The following is a 19,911-nucleotide window of genomic DNA, read 5'->3' on the forward strand; positions in this document are numbered from 1 at the left end:
ACATGAACATTTTGATGGCTGTCACTTTTGTACAAGCCTACAACGCTTAGATTAAGTCACTCCCTATGTTTCTTGTGTGTTTCGATTTTTGCAACCGACTTGACCACTTTAACTTATCCAATCATCAAATTTGACAGACAAGCGCATGCTCTATGACAACACATGAATCAATCGAAAAAATCAGCCAATTAATTAATTAATTGTTCATATTGTTTTTATATAGAAAATGTACTAAGCTAAGGGAAGATGTGTTGTGGATGGTATGTAAACGATAACACTACACATCTGTGTGAATTAATGGTAAGGCCTACACGCGTGACACACACTAAGTTCAATGTTTGGTTCATAAACCTTCTTTCTGACTGTTACGTTGTGTGGTCGATCGAAATGATTATAAGAGTTTAAGACTAAATTGGCGATAATAATAAATAGTTATTAAAAAAAAAAAAAAAAAAAAAAACGTTTATATTAAAACTCACTAAAAAAGTAGAAAATAAATTAGAAACAAATCAAAGCGTTGGGTTTGTTTAGTATGCGTTCAAGGTAGATTCACAACAAACGCTTTGATTCTTACAGAGCTTCTATCAAATCACTATGGATAGATGGATTGTTGGATGGAATCTTGTACACGTTTTTTTTCCTACTCGGATCAACTTGAAACTTTGCACAATTGTTCATTGACCCTAATAGCAAAAATCAATCGAAAAATTGACCAATGAATTAATTAAATGATTTCGTTTTATATAAAGGCAGTACTAACTAAGGGGAGATAAGCCTTGTGTAGAGACTTAAGTAGTTGTGTAAAAATTTGAATCTTAACAACAGACTATAAAAGCTTCTATTTTCATAATCTTTTGGCTGGCTCAGTCATTAGTGTGTGGGATTTTTCCCTCTAGTTCGAATTAAAGTCCAACAGCCTTTTGTTTTAAATTATTTTTAAAAAAGCAAACACAAAAACTATGTCCTAGATACCCCCCCACCCCCGCCAACTGGTCCACACAAGTGATTGGACCATTGCTCTTTGAGAGGACTAAAAACATTAAAAATAGCGCTAAACAAAAACAATTGGTAAATATATTTCTAATCGCACAGATTATTATTGTTGGTCTAGACCTATTAAAAATTAATTACATTTTTATTTAAAATAATGATTGCAATTACTCTTACGCTGGTATCACTAGGAAATGTCGTTTCTTTTATATTTTTATTTTGTTTTACAATGTACTATTTAAATTTCATCTATGTGGTGTGGCCAGGCATGCGCCCTGTTTTAAAACTAGAATAAAACATTGAACATAATGATTCATGTAGAATACGAAGTCCTCTAAAAGTGTAAACTATGAATAACTGTATCTGTTGAAATTGTTTCTGTATCAGATAATAATTTTTGTTGTAAACATGTGACTCTAGCCTTTAATTCTAAACCTGAGTGTAAGGTTTGTTGTGACTCTAGCCTCTAATTCTAAACCTGAGTGTAAGGTTTGACATCCAATGTTTGGTGCAACCAGTAGACAATGTGCACCTAGAACCAAGACATTCCAAACTGATCTACAAAAATAGCAACTAGTGCTATGTTTGCCTTGAAGTGAGTGAATTCCAAGGAAAGTTAATCTTTTAATTTATCAGACATTAGAAGAGAACAGCAATCGACATTGCGCCAGTGCTAGACCTTAGCCAAGGAGAGCTGTCTTTTTAATCCGTACATCGCGATGTTCTCATATGCTATTCTCTGTGACATTTGACGTCTCGAGAGAAGATCTTTTCCCTTTGTAACTTCTTGTGTGGCTAAAGAGGCCAATCCTTGATACACAGCTGCGATCGCAGGTTGGCCATATGTAATCACCAAGCGCCGTTGCATTTTCACCCTTCTTTCTGCTTCTGTTGTGTATGACATCTGCAATCCGTGACCCTTCCTTTATGCTCTCTCTCCATGTGGATCAATCCAGTGCTACTTTTTCCCAACTGCTAGTGTCGATTTTGAAGAGCTTCATGTCGTGTTTGCACACTACTACTACTACTAAAAGTCTACCTGTTTAAACATTACACCATTTCATTCCCACCCCTTCACTACACACACACACACACACACACACATTCCATTGCACGTATTTGAACAAAAGACTAATTTTAAAAACATGAAAGAAAAACAAAAAAAAAACGTATTTTGAAATGTACGAAATAAAATAAAAATACAATTTAAAAAAAAATTCAACATGTTCTACCCAGCCCCAATTCCCCCCCCCCCAGGAACAAAATCCTAGTTAAACAAATGTATAAATCTAGTTAGAGTAAACATAATTCTCCTGCTAAGCCTAGAGATCTAGTTAGAGTAAACATAATTCTTCTGCCATGCCTAGAGATTTAGTTAGAGTAAACATAATTCTCCTGCCATGCCTAGAGATTTAGTTAGAGTAAACATAATTCTCCTGCTAAGCCTAGAGATTTAGTTGGAGTAAACATAATTCTCCTGCCATGCCTAGAGATTTAGTTAGAGTAAACATAATTCTTCTGCTAGGCCTAGAGATCTAGACTTTGAAGACGGTGCGCAAAAAATTCATGAACGTCTAAATCAACTCTGGAATGAAAAGGAAATACCTAAAGATGTAGTCTGTTCAAGATAAAGATTACCTAGCCCCTTGGAAAAAAAAATATTATTTTTTTATACTTTGAAACAAATGATAAAAGTGAAAAAACTAGCTAGTCATTCACCACTACTGTATTGATATCAACTGTCATCCAATGGACCTCCTTCACCAAGCGTGAACAAACAAAATTTAGTCACGTGATAATATTAATAAAACAATGAAAAAAAACTGTCACGTGACAGCCTGTGCGTATTACGTAATTTGTATAGAAGAGATAGAGAACCACGAGACTAAATGTTGTTTGTTTACAATTGGTGAATGAAGTCCATTGAGGATTAATTTACAGTAAACAGTAAATTCTTTTTACGAGATGTAATGACTTGTGTTGATTAAGTTGATTAAGTTCATAGATTTTGGTTCAGTTTCTCTTTCGCTCTCTCAGTCTCTCTTTCTCTCTCTCTCTCCCCCCCCCTCGATTCAGGAAACTAAATACCAGTAAGGAGCTGTATGAAGTCAACAAACATTCAGAACTAGTAGACCTATAGTATAGTGACTTATACACACTGTTAGTATTATTGTCTTTTTTAAATATATCTAAAAAAAACAACGACACAATAATACACTGCCGTGAAATGTAAATACTCTGCATTTGTTTTGCTTTGAATGCATTAATTCTTCAGTTAATAGTAAATGCATTTTTTTTTATTTAGTGGAGTATAATTTTCAGCACTACTGGTAGACTTTTTTTTATTTTGAATGTTTCAGACGTTATTTGAAAATGATAAATTAATGAAAATTAATCCTAGCCCACAGACCTTTATATATAGGCTATGTATATATGTATATATATATATATATATATATATATATATATATATATATATATATATATAATATATATATATATATACAGGGCTTTTTTTTAGTAGTTAAAAGTTAGGCAATCAACTACTGAGTACCGGCACCTATTTTTTTTTACAAAAAAAAGCACTATATATATATATATGTGTCCTAGCCTACATGCCTTCTTGGCAGGGGATGGCAGATGGCATGGTTCGAACGTGTGATCACTGTGCCTACATTTCGAAGCGCATACCACACGACCAGGCAGCCATCTTCAGCGAAACTATCTGGATCCATGTCTGTCCTGGTATGTAAATGTAGCACCAACTAGTTGACTACATCCCCTGTTGAACGTGACATTTATTGCATTGAACTAAACAATTTTAAAATGTATCTGTTTGCACGACTTGTTGTGAAGGTATCGAATGTATTTTTAAAAATAAAGAACAAATAATGTATTAAATGTCTGTGACTGTGTCCATATCAATTGTAAACATGAGTTACGCTCATTTGAATGTGAACACCTATGTCAAACACAATGCTAAAAACCTAATTTAATAAGAATGTAATAATGTATATAGAATGAATGAACGAACATGTATTGTATATTACACACTAGAAATGCCTTTATTTCCTTTCCATCTTGTTCGATGTCCACAATGTTTGAGACGCTGGCACGCAGTACACAATCTTTTCAAATGACAAGTGTATGCACTCTTATGTAGAAGATTATTTCATTTTTTTTTCATAGAATAATCTCCCCTTCTCTAATAGAACCCAAAGAGAACGAGTGACAAGAGAGGAAACAACACACCATGTGAATTAAGTCTTGAATAGTAAACCAGAACGTAAGTTGCATCAACAGAGTGGTGAAGCACGTAGGACAATAGCAAAGCCGATGTGTCTGAACAGTAGGCATTGGGAAACATATTCTAAATTATGCCTTCAATTATAGTAGAAGACCGCTGAAAAGTTAAAATCTTCTATAACTAAATGAAAATTACATTTGTAGAAACTGCGAATGTGTATTTTACGAAGGAAATTCTTTCAAAATGAAGAATATATATATATATATATATAATGTTCTAGTCCAGGCAGAGTTTGAACTCGCGCCCACCATGATTCCACAAGGCAGCAGACATCTACTTAGCACTGCACTAGACTATATATATATATATATATATATATATATATATATATATATATATGTCTCTCACCAAGATGGATACCGGTTTCTTCTCCAGACACTTTTTTAAAAATTCTTAATGAAAGTAAGGTATAGTCATGAGCCTTATTTTAAGAACAAATTTCTTCTATCCAATGGCAATATGTGATGCTTTCTTTGGGTATGGATATTGGGTAACCACGAAGTTGGACGTGGGCCACAAAGATACAGAAAAGTATTAGTTTTAAAACAGGTTTATTAAATATAAATTCTTACTGCGTTTTCCCGCGCTTACACAATTGTGTCATTCTTTCCTATGTATTTTTTTTTCTCACTTTCCAGCCATGTTTTAAAATGTTGACTACGCAAGTGTTCGCATATAACTTTGTCACGTGTCATCTGGCGAAACAAGAACATTCTAGTGAATGTAACTATTTTGTTCCATTTTACTTTCATTATTAATGCCAATGAAATGTATTTCTATACTTTTATTTTGAAATGAAGTTCTGTGTTGGGTTTTTGTCCATCCCTACTGCATTGTACTGCATGCCGGGAAGTTTTATGTCATTGCACTGTTGATATTACCAGGTTTCTAGTACACTGTTCATTTTGCCAGATAAAATATTGATTAAAATAAATCCTAAACAAAACATTTCTGTTCTAATGGTAAAAAAAAATTGTGTAAACTTTCATACAAATCAAATGTATGAATAGTATTGTGCGTTTGTTCCTGTATCATGGTTAAAAATAGTTTTATGTTTTACAAATAAATACAAAGAATTCAGAAACATTTTGGATTTGTTTGATTTATCATCAAATTGCAACATCACAATGACAGTAAGACTTCAGTCAAAGTATATTTACAATTCTACTTAAGCTCAAGCTGTTAGTGGCACAAAAATGAATGAACACAGCAGTGAAAACTTTAATCAAGATTGAAACTTTACTTTCAAAGTCTTTCTCAATACTTAAGTAAACATTGTGTTTCTATGAGCAGCTTGTCCGATATGAGAAATCTATAACCCATAGATAAGCAGAGAGTTCAGAGAGTTCAGTTGTTTTTTATTAAGTAAACATGTATTTATGCGGGAAAGTGGGGTAATATGAGATGCTTAACTTTAAAGGGTTATAAAACCTATAATTGATACATTTTTACCAACTGCTAATATAAAATGGATTCAGTATATATGAAATAAACTTTCCACTAAAGATCTAATAATGCAAAATTAAAGTAACTATTCTTTTTTTAATATTTAAAAACTTCTGATGGAGAAAAGGCTAAGAAAAAAATTATATGTATAAAGGATTGTCTTCTAGTCCAAAGAAATAGAATTTAGAATCTATATATGTTTGTAAAATGTTTTACATGTTTCGGATGTTCCTTCAGAGTTGAAGATAATTACTTCCTAGTCCAAACCTCCCGCAGGACGACGGGGGATGGGAGCGGGCAGGGATTGAACCCTGGACCATCGATAAATGGTATATATGAATATATCTAGTCTAGTCAAAGAAAAAGAATATAGAATCTATAATATATAAATATATCAAGTCTACAGAAATAAAATAGAATCGGTATATAAATATATCAAGTCTTCTAGACAAAGAAAAAGAATATAGAATATATATATAAATATATCAAGTTTTCTAGTCCAAAGAAAAAAAATCTATAATATAAAAATATATCAAGTCTTCTAGTCCAAAAAAAAAAGAATCTATAATATATAATTATAACAATTCTTCTAGTCCAAAGAAAAAGAATCTATAATATATAAATATATCAAGTCTTCTAGTCCAAAGAAAAAGAATCTATAATATATAAATATATCAATTTTTCTAGTCCAAAGAAAAAGAAACTATAATATATAAATATATCAAGTCTTCTAGTCCAAAGACAAGAATCTATAATATATAAATATATCAATTCTTCTAGTCCAAAGACAAGAATCTATAATATAAAAATATATCAAGTCTTCTAGTCCAAAGACAAGAATCTATAATATAAAAATATATCAAGTCTTCTAGTACAAAGAAAAAGAATCTATAATATATAAATATATCAATTCTTCTAGTCCAAAGAAAAAGAAACTATAATATATACATATATCAAGTCTTCTAGTACAAAGAAAAAGAATCTATAATATAAAAATATATCAAGTCTTCTAGTACAAAGAAAAAGAATCTATAATATAAAAATATATCAAGTCTTCTAGTACAAAGAAAAAGAATCTATAATATAAAAATATATCAAGTCTTCTAGTAGAAAGAAAAAGAATCTATAATATAAAAATATATCAAGTCTTCTAGTCCAAAGACAAGAATCTATAATATATAAATATATCAATTCTTCTAGTCCAAAGACAAGAATCTATAATATAAAAATATATCAAGTCTTCTAGTCCAAAGACAAGAATCTATAATATAAAAATATATCAAGTCTTCTAGTTCAAAGACAAGAATCTATAATATAAAAATATATCAAGTCTTCTAGTACAAAGAAAAAGAATCTATAATATAAAAATATATCAAGTCTTCTAGTACAAAGAAAAAGAATCTATAATATAAAAATATATCAAGTCTTCTAGTCCAAAGACAAGAATCTATAATATATAAATATATCAATTCTTCTAGTCCAAAGACAAGAATCTATAATATAAAAATATATCAAGTCTTCTAGTCCAAAGACAAGAATCTATAATATAAAAATATATCAAGTCTTCTAGTCCAAAGAAAAAGAATCTATAATATATAAATATATCAATTCTTCTAGTCCAAAGAAAAGGAAACTATAATATATACATATATCAAGAATTGTAGTCCAAAGAAAAAGACTCTAGAAGCTGTACTAATCAATGTTTTGATCAAAACATGTGAGGTGAGTTTACACTTATGGGCCTTTATATTTGTCTACTTAGCAAAACAAATTAAAAAGTGCATGCTTGGTATTGCATGTAATTAAAACAATTGTTTATGCATTGGTGATATTTTCAACCGAATCGGTTGTTCTAATTGAAATAGACTTAGTATAATACTTGGAAATGGTTTTATGAAATAAACAGTTTGCATATTAGTCTTCAAAAATAAAGAGGGTTCGTTTTCGGAAGAAAAAAATAATTAAAACAAAGCTTTTATTAAAACGCACTAAAAAGTTGAATTTTTAAATTTTGTATTTAAAGTTCTGGGTGTGTTTGGTATCAGTCAAAGTGAACTACACATCCAACGCTTTACTTTGGATCCCACATAGGAGGCTACCAAAGGCGATCTTCTTTGGCGAGCAGAGAGGAGGACGGACTAAGAGAGGTACCCCCCCCCCTAAACGCTATGAAGATCAACTCAGGTGGCATTTCGCCATCACTGCCAGAGAGGAAAGTTGCTGGCAGTACATGACCTCTGAGAGAGACAGATGAAAAACTCTCACAAAGGCTGCGAGACACACATTTGAGACTCAAAGAAAAGCCATAATTGAAGACAGGCGCAGAAGATGGGAAGAAATAGTTAAATAGACCGCCAGCGGAAAACGACTTTGTCTGCACGAAATGTGGGAAATGAAGCAGGTCGCAAATGGGTTTGCGTAGTCATGTGAAACACTGCACTCATCCTTAATCTTTGGAACCGAAGACATTACCATTATTATTATTATTGTGTTTTAATATAGCCTAAGCGTTTTTTTTTAATTTATTGTGTTTTAATCTATTACTGCATTCTGTCAATAGTGAAGTGTCTCTCATTGGAGCACGGCATATCATAGCACGATATATTTGAGTGCCAGATAGCGAATAACTTTTAGGCTGATTGTCACGATGTCCTGGTTGATGTTACGATGAGATTGTGTTGATCTGACAATGCGATTCCGATGTTCTAATTTTGTATAATTCTCTCTATTTGACAATTTCAGAATTCTCAAACAATATCGTAAAAACTCAAAACTGAAATCTTCTTTCAATAAATAGAAAGCTTTTATTCTGGAACTTAGACTCACTTTAATACTATACACACTACATAAACGTACACTACAATTCATGGGATTCAATGGGCTCTGTTGCTGAACGTACAAATTATATAAGTGTCTGACACGAATAGCTTGAATTTTTAGGAAAAGAAATTACAAAAGAAGTTACGAAAGTTATATAATACAAGGTTACAAAGGCAATTTGTGTGGAAACACAAACTCAAAATCGGCCCCCGAAGTGGTCCACCCAGGCAGGCTTCAATATTTTCAGAAATATCCAAATGAAATTATATCAAAGACAAATGAGAGATAAGAATGGAGAAAGAAGGTTGACAGATCTTGTGTAGTGCCCCAACGGTCCAGCAGATCAAAGGATAGGTGCAAGTGAATGCAAAGTTAGATGTGAACCTGGCCTAACTAGTTCCCCTTTCAGACCTTGTGGTCAATAGGGCAGATGATGTAAAGTTCATATGTTTTTTTTTGGCCTACGGTTAACGAGGGTGTCATGTAGCAAGCACAACTACTGTTACGACACAAGACTCTTTGAAAAAATAATACACTCTCAGGTTATTACTCTATAAATACTTTAATATTACAACAAGTTATGTAAATACGAACATTTCATTTCTCTTCCTGTCAATCTCTCCCGGCTTCCCCTTTTCAACATCACTTCCATTCATTACACAAATTCGCACCATTATTCATGCACACCGTGCTGCGCTACGACCGTAACACCCCCCTTGTTTGCCAAGTTCGATGTACATCGAACGTCTTTTAAATATCAAATAAAATTATAAATCACTGTCCAATATAATTATATTATCTTCATTAATTCTCATTCTTTTAAACCAGGTAAAAACCACCAACAACAACAAAAACCTCCAACAGCTAACTTAAATATCACCATTCTCTACATTATTATTTTAGGTTCAAAATTACTTACATCCATCCCAATGTATAATGTCCAGACTTCCCCAACGAACCAATCAGAGTAAATCTCATAATTCACAATTATAAAATATAATTAACTATGTAACTGTAATACTCTATTTTACATTTCTAAGAATGGTTTCATCACATTCTCAATATAACACCATATATTAATATCTCGACACCTCACACATGTAACAAAGCTTCGTCAATCCATTCAGTCTTCGATTACATATACATGTAATATGTGAATATTTACAAAATGTTCCAATCTGTTATAGATGTCTATTCATTACACTGCTATTCATTGTGTTCTCACCAAAATGATTTTACTGACATTATTCTTTTGACCAACTAACAGAAACAAAATTGACGTGGCCAAGCTCCTTTCCTTACTTCCATTTCTTTTCCTTCTTAGGTACACCGTGATAATGTGTCAGCTATCACATTGTCTTTCCCTGGTATTGTCCTGACCTCAAAGTTATAATCCATAAGTTGCAATGCCCACCTGGCTATTCTGTTGTTTCCTAGTTTATTTGTATTAATGAAGGCCAAGGGAGCGTGATCCGTCCATAGTTCAAATTTAGCTCCCATTAGGTAGAACCCTAATTTTGTTATACACCATACAATGGCTAGTCCTTCCTTTTCAATGGTGGCATATTTCAACTCAGATGCTGTCAGTTTTCTACTCACATATAAAACAGGATGTGTGACACCATTCCATTTTTGCATTAGACAGCCTCCAATTGCAATGGCTGATGCATTTGTAGCCAAAATAAATTCCTTAGTATTGTCAGGTAATTTCAAAATCGGTGCCCCAGAAAAGAAAGTTTTAATTATGTCCAGTGCTTCTTGACATTCCTCCGTCCACACTATATTGTTAGGTTTTCCTTTCTTTGTTAGATTTGTTAGTGGTTCAATTATTTCTGAAAAATTTGCGATAAATTTTCTATAAAAGTTGCATAGCCCCAAAAGGCTTCTAATTTGCTTCTTTGTCTTTGGTACCTTAATGTCCAATTTTTTTGATACAGTTTCTTCAAATGGTGTAATGTACTCATTTTTAATCTTATACCCCAAAAATGAAATTTCACTTAGGCCAATTTTTATCTTTGTTGGTTTTAATGTTAAATTGTTTTCTTTCATAATTTTAAAAACCTCTCCAAGGCTTTGTATATGCTCATCCCATTGCTCACTAAAAATGCATATATCATCTAAATAACAAATTGTGTCTCTTCTATGGCTGAATAATTTGGCCATCGTTCTGTTAAACGTGGCTGGAGCATTTACCAAGCCAAAGCTCATCACATTCCATTGATATATGCCCAAAAGTGTCTTAAATGCCGATAATGGTTTAGCTTCTTGTTTTAGAGGTACTTGCCAGTATCCTCTTGACAGATCCAACGTGCTAAAAATCTTTGCATTTTTTAGCTTAGTAAACATTTCTTCTGCTTGTGGCATTGGAAATGGATCAAATTGTGTGACCTTATTCAACTGTTGATAATCCACACACAATCTTAAGTTGCCACACTTTTTTTTAACAAGCACGACTGGTGCAGCCTATGGTAAACTGGATGGTTCTATCACTCCCAGTGTTAGTAGCTCATCAATTTCCTTCTGTAATGTTTCTCTATGGTGTAATGGGATCGTATATTGTGACAGTTTATTCGGTACTTTGACAGTTAACTTGATATCATGTTCTATAATACTTGTTTTTCCAGGTAAATCTGTAAAAATATTCTTATACTCCTCAATTAGTGTCTTGATTTCTTTAGCTTTATCAAGAGAAACTCCATCCTCCGTGACATCCTTCCACGTGTGCCTACTTTCTGTTGCCACTGTCTCTATTGGTCTAAACCTTTCCTCTGTCTCCATTTCTTCCGACACACAGGCACTCATTGTCATTGACTCATCTTTACTCCTTTCTTCACTTCTTTGTCTTGGTCTGAACTCTTTAAACAAATCTACATGAAATATTTTGAGCTTCGAATCAATGTCTATTTCATAATCCACATCGCTAATTTTCCTTGTTATTTTGTACGGTCCCAGCCATTTTGTGAACAGTACATTATTCTTATCCTTGAGTAAGACTAAAACATCTTGTCCTACCTCTAATTCCGTCATTTTTCTATGTTTATTCACCCTGTAACGCGTTAATTCATTTTTCTCTAGTACCTGTCTACCCGCTTCTTCACATACCTTTATAACCTGATTTCTAGTTTCTGTTACAATATCATAACTGTCATTAGTTCCTACATGTTCATGAGAGATTATCAAATCTTTCAATATTGTCATTGGACCTCGCGGATTTCCTCCATAAATCATTTGAAATGGTGAAAACCCTGTTGTTTCATTACGACTTTCTCTGTATGCAAATAGTATTGACGGAATAGCCATAAACCTCTTTGGGTTTATCATCCACTACTTTAGATAATGCTTTCTTTAGCGTACCATTAAAGCGTTCGCAAATACCATTGCTCTGTGGGTGGTAAGGGACTGTAAACCTTTGCTGAATCCCAAACATGTTCAAGAATGTTGTAGTCAGCTGACAGTTGAATTGAGTGCCCCTATCTGATAATATTTCTTTGGGAAATCAAAATCTTGTAAATAACGTATATAATGCTTGTGCTATGTCTCTGGCTTCAATTCTTTTGAGTGGAATAGCCTCTGGCCATCTTGAGCACACGTCTATCACAGTTAAAATATAACGGTGACCCCTATTCGAAACTACTGGCATTGGACCAATCAAATCAATCGCAATTTTACTAAATGGTCTATCTGCTATATCCACCTTTTGTAATGGTGCTTTTATTTTTCTTGCCCCTTTTATTTGGCATAGTCTGCACGAAGTCACATAGTTTTTGATGTCCTTACTAATAGATGGCCAATAGAAATCCTTGAATATTCTTTGTTTCGTTTTATGTATTCCCATATGTCCTGCGTGTGCTACATCGTGCCCGTTTTCCATAATACGCTGCCTGAATTCTCTAGGTACCACAAGCTGGATTATTGTTTCCCCATGCCATTCAATCTCTCTAACAAGAGCTCCTCTTTCTATAAAGAATCTTCCTCCTCTACCTCCTTTCTGAGCCATCTTCAACCAATTTTCGGTTTATTCCAACAATAGTGCTCCCAGTGTCCCTTATCGTTCTTGCAGCCTTATTTCCTACAAATGTTTGAAAACAGTCTAGACTTCCCGAACTCGACAATAACGACAAACTTTGATCTCTTCTATTTCTTCCGCTGTCATATCTTCCCTGTCTGTTTCCTTGATATCGCCCTCTGTAGCTATTATACTGGCCTTGTCTACTATCTATTTGGTTCCTTCCTTGTCCTCTAAACCTATTCTGTCCTTCATATCTAAATCTTCTATTGTTGCTATAACTGTCTTGTGTTTCTCTAGCTCTATTAAATGCTACTATTTATTCAATATCGCTACCTCTGTTTAACTTTTTTTTCAGGATGTGCCACTTTGTAAGCACTTATTAATTTTACAATCTCAACTACAGATTTTGGCTTTCTCTCCAGCAGGAATATTTTTAGTTTGTCCTGACTCTCATAAATGACTTTATCCAGCATAAGAAATACCTTTAGTCCATCAAACGTCTTCTCTATTTTTGATGACTCTGTCCAATTGTCAAAGTAGCTATTCATCTTGTCTAAAAATGTTTGGGGATCCTCGTTGGTTTCAATGGTGCAATTAACATATTGTTGACGATATTGTTGCCTCAGTTTTTCCAAATGTTCGTAGTAATTGCTCCTTTACTATTTGGTAATTATTCTGATTCATGCAGATCTTTGACGGTACCTCCGCTGCAAATGACTTCGATAACAAAAATGTCCATTTATCTTCAGGAAAAACTAATTCTTTCATTTCGATTTCAAACTTCTTTAAGAAAATTTCTATGTCTATTTTATTCTCATCAAACATTTTACCTTTATATTTTGCCAATTTATTTCCAGACACGTCATTTTTCTTTCCAGTACCTTAAACTTTAGCTTTTCCTTTTTTTTTTCCAACTTTTCTTTCTCTATGGCTAACCTTTCTTTCTCCATAGCTAGCTTCTCTTTCTCAATTTCTTTATCCGTAACTAATTTCTCTTTAGTGATAGCCAACTTCTCTTTCTCTATTTCTTTATCCATTGCTAATTTATCTTTGTCAATAGTTAACTTCTCTTTCTCTCTTTCTTTTTCCATGGCTAACTTCTCTTTCTCTATTTCCTTTTCCATGACTAACTTCTCTTTCTCTCTTTCTTTTTCCATGGCTAACTTCTCTTTCTCTATTTCCTTTTCCATGACTAACTTCTCTTTCTCTATTTCCTTTTCCTTGACTAGTTTCTCTCTTTCTATTAATCTTTCTTGTACATATTTTCTCAGCTCTGCTCCTTCTAATTCCAATAGTCTCCCTTCTTCTTTCAAAGCAACTATCTCAGCTTTATCCGCCATTTGTAATTTTTCTTTATAGAGTTATCTGACCATATCCATTAAATATATTTGATTCTCATATACTTAATGCCTGGGCCCAACAATGTTCATATCTAAATGTAATGTAATGAACCAAACGTTTAATGTTATTCCAATACAAATATGTATCTACTTCCCGGAATACTCTTCTTCCTGCTGGTATAACTTTCAATGGTAGTGTATATTCTCTGCCGGTGATATGAATCTTTCGTTGTTTGTCTATATGCCGTAGTCAGTGTATATCCGTTGGTCCTAAATGCGCACTGTTCTCCACCGTAGTCAAAATTCACTAGTGTTGCCCACAGTAGTGCTAATAATCGTACAAATTTCCATCAATATTGAATGTTAAAGGTTATTGTTGAGAACTATGACCAGCCAGAATAATGAACATGTACTTCAGCAGCCACTGACATGATTTTTTTTTAAATTATTATTTTTTCAATAAATTCATAGCACATTCAAATACAGTGGGTACTCCCTGACGTTTTCACATTGGTGAATGTAGAGAATGGACGTCATAATAATTATAATGATATAAATCTAAATTTACATGTTAATCCAATGGATTAATTCAGCAATAATGTTTTTAGTTAATTTTCAACTAAGGGTTTATGTTTACCAGTGAGTCTAGTACATAGCTTTAGAGATTTAGATGACGCTAACTCTCCCAATCTTAATAGATCTAGAGATCTAGAGATTTTGTTGCACTTTGTAGTACTAGTAATATCTCAGTAGACAGAAATTAGATACCGATATACCGCAGGTCTTGCCTTTTCCGTTGGGCGCCACTTGTTACGACACAAGACTCTTTGAAAAAATAATACACTCTCAGGTTATTACTCTATAAATACTTTAATATTACAACAAGTTATGTAAATACGAACATTTCATTTCTCTTCCTGTCAATTTCTCCCGGCTTCCCCTTTTCAACATCACTTCCATTCATTACACAAATTCGCACCATTATTCATGCACACCGTGCTGCGCTACGACCGTAACAACTACCAACCGCCTTTACTTTTCCCCAACCAATGTCAGGTACCCATTAGAGCTGGGTGGACTCAGAGGCGCCCAAATATCCAAAGTTGAAAATTCCAGTCTTCATCAGGATTCGAACCCGGGACCCCCTGTTCAGAAGCCATGCGCGTTACCGCTCAGCTAACGCGCCTCTCCTGGCCTAACTGAAGTCTTATAATTGATGTAATTGTTTTGAAAAGGCTCAATCTCTTACTCGAATGTTCAAAAAAAAAATAAAAAAATGTAACGCATAAAAAAATGTTAACGAAAATGAAGTTTTTAAGATTAGTATTCGTTTAATTTAGGTCTAACTTATAATGCATACTAATTAGCTTTTTCTCTTTAAAAAACTGCTTGCATAACTTATTTCAAAAATGAAATTTTTCGCTTTCAGAAAAGAAAAAAAGTTGCCGTTGCATCAGAACTTTGAATGGTCTAAAATAATTTTTTTTCTAGTTTACGAGATCTAAACGGGACAGACGGACAGACATTTCGCACAAATTAATAGCGTCTTTTCCCCAGATTTTATCTTCCTGCAAGAGACCAACACACAGTTAGAGTACAAGGCCAAAAAAGCAGTCTCTCTTATGGGCCTCCGGGAGGGTTATTTTAGTTTTGGTAGAAAGCCACGAGGGACAGCCAATTTACAAACATCCAATAGGTTTTCAACCAGACACTCATATCAAGACAATAGCGGGAGGATAGTAATAATTAGGACAAGCACACAAAAACACACATACACGTTAGTCAACATTTATGCACCCGCTCAGAAAAAAGAGAAACACGAGTTTTTTGGAATGCTAAGTGACATTCTACACACTCACTACGCAGGAGAAAATTTGATAGTAGGGGGTGTTTTAAATTACATTGATTCCCAATTAGACAAGCAAAACACAAACACAGAGGGTCCTGCTCCTCATGTAACAATTAAAACGCATGACTATTTGGGGTTAGTAGATGCCTATAGAGAAGTAGAGGTCACGGGCCGGGTCACCACGTTCAGGGACAAGGCACACCAAATAGAAACACGGATAGATAGAGTGTATGTGCCAAGGGCGTGCGAAACAAAATGTGTAACACATCTCGTAGAGACGTTACAATATACAGACCACAAAGGAGTCTTAGTGGAACTGCTGAACCCAAAAGTAGAAAAGAAAAAACAAAAAACACCGATCTGGAAACTTAACAACGACCTTCTAAATGACCAGCTCTATTTAAAAACAATCGCAAACCTCCTCAAAAATATAATACATGACTCAAACACACCCCATTTCAAAGTCGCTGGGCTCCATTAATAAAGTGCAGTGAATAGCATGGAAGTCATCTGCCGAAATTTTTTAAAAGACTAAATGTGGCTAAACAAAGCTGGCTTAGACGGATTTTAGGAGTCAGTTATAGAGATCGGGTCTCAATCCTAAGCCGAACTGGGAGTCGACCACTTAGTAAGGTTGTCACAGAGTGATGCATATAACCCGAACTGGGAGTCGACCACTTAGTAAGGTTTTCACAGAGTGATGCATCTAAGCCGAACTGGGAGTCGACCATTTAGTAAGGTTGTAACAGAGTGATGCATCTAAGCCGAACTGGGAGTCGACCACTTAGTAAGGTTGTAACAGAGTAATGCATCTAAGCCGAACTGGGAGTCGACCACTTAGTAAGGTTGTCACAGAGTGATGCATCTAAGCCGAACTGGGAGTCGACCACTTAGTAAGGTTGTCACAGAGTGATGCATCTAAGCCGAACTGGCAGTCGACCACTTAGTAAGGTTGTCACAGAGTGATGCATCTAAGCCGAACTGGGAGTCGACCACTTAGTAAGGTTGTCACAGAGTAATGCATCTAAGCCGAACTGGGAGTCGACCACTTAGTAAGGTTGTCACAGAGTGATGCATCTAAGCCGAACTGGGAGTCGACCACTTAGTAAGGTTGTCACAGAGTGATGCATCTAAGCCGAACTGGGAGTCGACCACTTAGTAAGGTTGTCACAGAGTGATGCATCTAAGCTCAACTTGGAGTCGACCACTTAGTGAGGTTGTCACAGAGTGATGCATCTTAGCCGAACTGGGAGTCGACCACTTAGTAAGGTTGTAACAGAGTGATGCATCTAAGCTGAACTGGGAGTAGACCACTTAGTAGGGTTGTCAAAGAGTGATGCATCTAAGCCGAACTGGGAGTCGACCACTTAGTAAGGTTTTCACAGAGTGATGCATATAACCCGAACTGGGAGTCGACCACTTAGTAAGGTTTTCACAGAGTGATGCATCTAAGCCGAACTGGGAGTCGACCATTTAGTAACGTTGTAACAGAGTGATGCATCTAAGCCGAACTGGGAGTTGACCACTTAGTAAGGTTGTCACAGAGTGATGCATCTAAGCCGAACTGGCAGTCGACCACTTAGTAAGGTTGTCACAGAATGATGCATCTAAGCCGAACTGGGAGTCGACCACTTAGTAGGGTTGTAACAGAGTGATGCATCTAAGCCGAACTGGGAATCGACCACTTAGTAAGGTTTTCACAGAGTGATGCATCTAAGCCTAACTGGGAGTCGACCACTTAGTAAGGTTGTCACAGAGTGATGCATCTAAGCCGAAATGAGAGTCGACCACTTAGTAAGGTTGTCACAGAGTGATGCATATAAGCCGAACTGGGAGTCGACCACTTAGTAAGGTTTTCACAGAGTGATGCATCTAAGCCGAACTGGGAGTCGACCACTTAGTAAGGTTGTCACAGAGTGATGCATCTAAGCCGAATTGGGAGTCGACCACTTAGTGAGGTTGTCACAGAGTGATGCATCTAAGCCGAACTGGCAGTCGACCACTTAGTAAGGTTGTCACAGAATGATGCATCTAAGCCGAACTGGGAGTCGACCACTTAGTAAGGTTGTCACAGAGTGATGCATCTAAGCCGAACTGGGAGTCGACCACTTAGTAAGGTTGTCACAAAGTGATGCACTTAAGCCGAACTGGGAGTCGACTACTTAGTGAGGTTGTCATGCATCTAAGCCGAACTGGGAGTCGACCACTTAGGTTGTCACAGAGTGATGCATCTAAGCCCAACTGGGAGTCGACCATTTAGTAAGGTTGTCACAGAGTGATGCATCTAAGCTGAACTGGGAGTCGACCACTTACTAAGGTTGTCACAAAGTGATGCACTTAAGCCGAACTGGGAGTCGACCACTTAGTGAGGTTGTCATGCATCTAAGCCGAACTGGGAGTCGACCACTTAGTAAGGTTGTCACGGAGTGATGCATCTAAGCCGAACTGGGAGTCGATCACTTAGTAAGGTTGTAACAGAGTGATGCATCTAAACCGAACTGGGCGTCGACCACTTAGTAGGGTTGTCAAAGAGTGATGCATCTAAGCCGAACTGGGAGTCGACCACTTAGTAAAATTGTCACAGAGTGATGCATCTAAGCCGAACTTGGAGTCAACCACTTAGTAAGGTTGTCACAGAGTGATGCATCTAAGCCGAACTGGGAGTCGACCATTTAGTAAGGTTGTCACAGAGTGATGCATATAACCCGAACTGGGAGTCGACCATTTAGTAAGGTTGTCACAGAGTGATGCATATAACCCGAACTGGGAGTCGACCACTTAGTAAGGTTTTCACAGATGGATGCATATAACCCGAACTGGGAGTCGACCACTTAGTAAGGTTTTCACAGAGTGATGCATCTAAGCCGAACTGGGAGTCGACCATTTAGTAAGGTTGTAACAGAGTGATGCATCTAAGCCGAACTGGGAGTTGACCACTTAGTAAGGTTGTCACAGAGTGATGCATCTAAGCCGAACTGGCAGTCGACCACTTAGTAAGGTTGTCACAGAATGATGCATCTTAGCCGAACTGGGAGTCGACCACTTAGTAAGGTTGTCACAGAGTGATGCATCTAAGCCGAACTGGGAGTCGACCACTTAGTAAGGTTGTCACAAAGTGATGCACTTAAGCCGAACTGGGAGTCGACCACTTAGTAAGGTTGTCATGCATCTAAGCCGAACTGGGAGTCGACCACTTAGTAAGGTTGTCACAGAGTGATGCATCTAAGCCGAACTGGGAGTCGACCATTTAGTAAGGTTCTAACAGAGTGATGCATCTAAGCCGAACTGGGAGTCGACCACTTAGTAAGGTTGTCACAGAGTGATGCATCTAAGCCGAACTGGGAGTCGACCACTTAGTAAGGTTGTCACAGAGTGATGCATCTAAGCCGAACTGGGAGTCGACCACTTAGTAAGGTTGTCACAAAGTGATGCACTTAAGCCGAACTGGGAGTCGACCACTTAGTGAGGTTGTCATGCATCTAAGCCGAACTGGGAGTCGACCACTTAGTAAGGTTGTCACAGAGTGATGCATCTAAGCCGAACTGGGAGTCGACCACTTAGTAAGGTTGTCAAAGAGTGATGCATCTAACCCGAACTGGGAGTCGACCACTTAGTAAGGTTGTCACAGAGTGATGCATCTAAGCAGTACTGGCAGTCGACCACTTAGTAAGGTTGTCACAGAGTATCTAAGCAGAACTGGGAGCCGACCACTTAGTAAGGTTGTCACAGAGTGATGCATCTAAGCCGAACTGGGAGTTGACCACTTAGTAAGGTTCTCACAGAGTATCTAAGCCGAACTGGGAGCCGACCAATTAGTGAGGTTGTCACAGAGTGATGCATCTAAGCCGAACTGGGAGTTGACCACTTAGTAAGGTTGTCACAGAGTGATGCATCTAAGCCGAACTGGGAGTCGACCACTTAGTAAGGTTGTCACAGAGTGATGCATCTAAGCCGAACTGGGAGTCGACCACTTAGTAGGGTTGTAACAGAGTGATGCATCTAAGCCGAACTGGGAATCGACCACTTAGTAAGGTTTTCACAGAGTGATGCATCTAAGCCTAACTGTGAGTCGACCACTTAGTAAGGTTGTCACAGAGTGATGCATCTAAGCCGAACTGGGAGTCGACCACTTAGTAAGGTTGTCACAGAG

Source organism: Biomphalaria glabrata, chromosome 4, assembly GCF_947242115.1.
Source record: "Biomphalaria glabrata chromosome 4, xgBioGlab47.1, whole genome shotgun sequence".
Taxonomy (NCBI): Eukaryota; Metazoa; Mollusca; class Gastropoda; family Planorbidae; genus Biomphalaria; species Biomphalaria glabrata.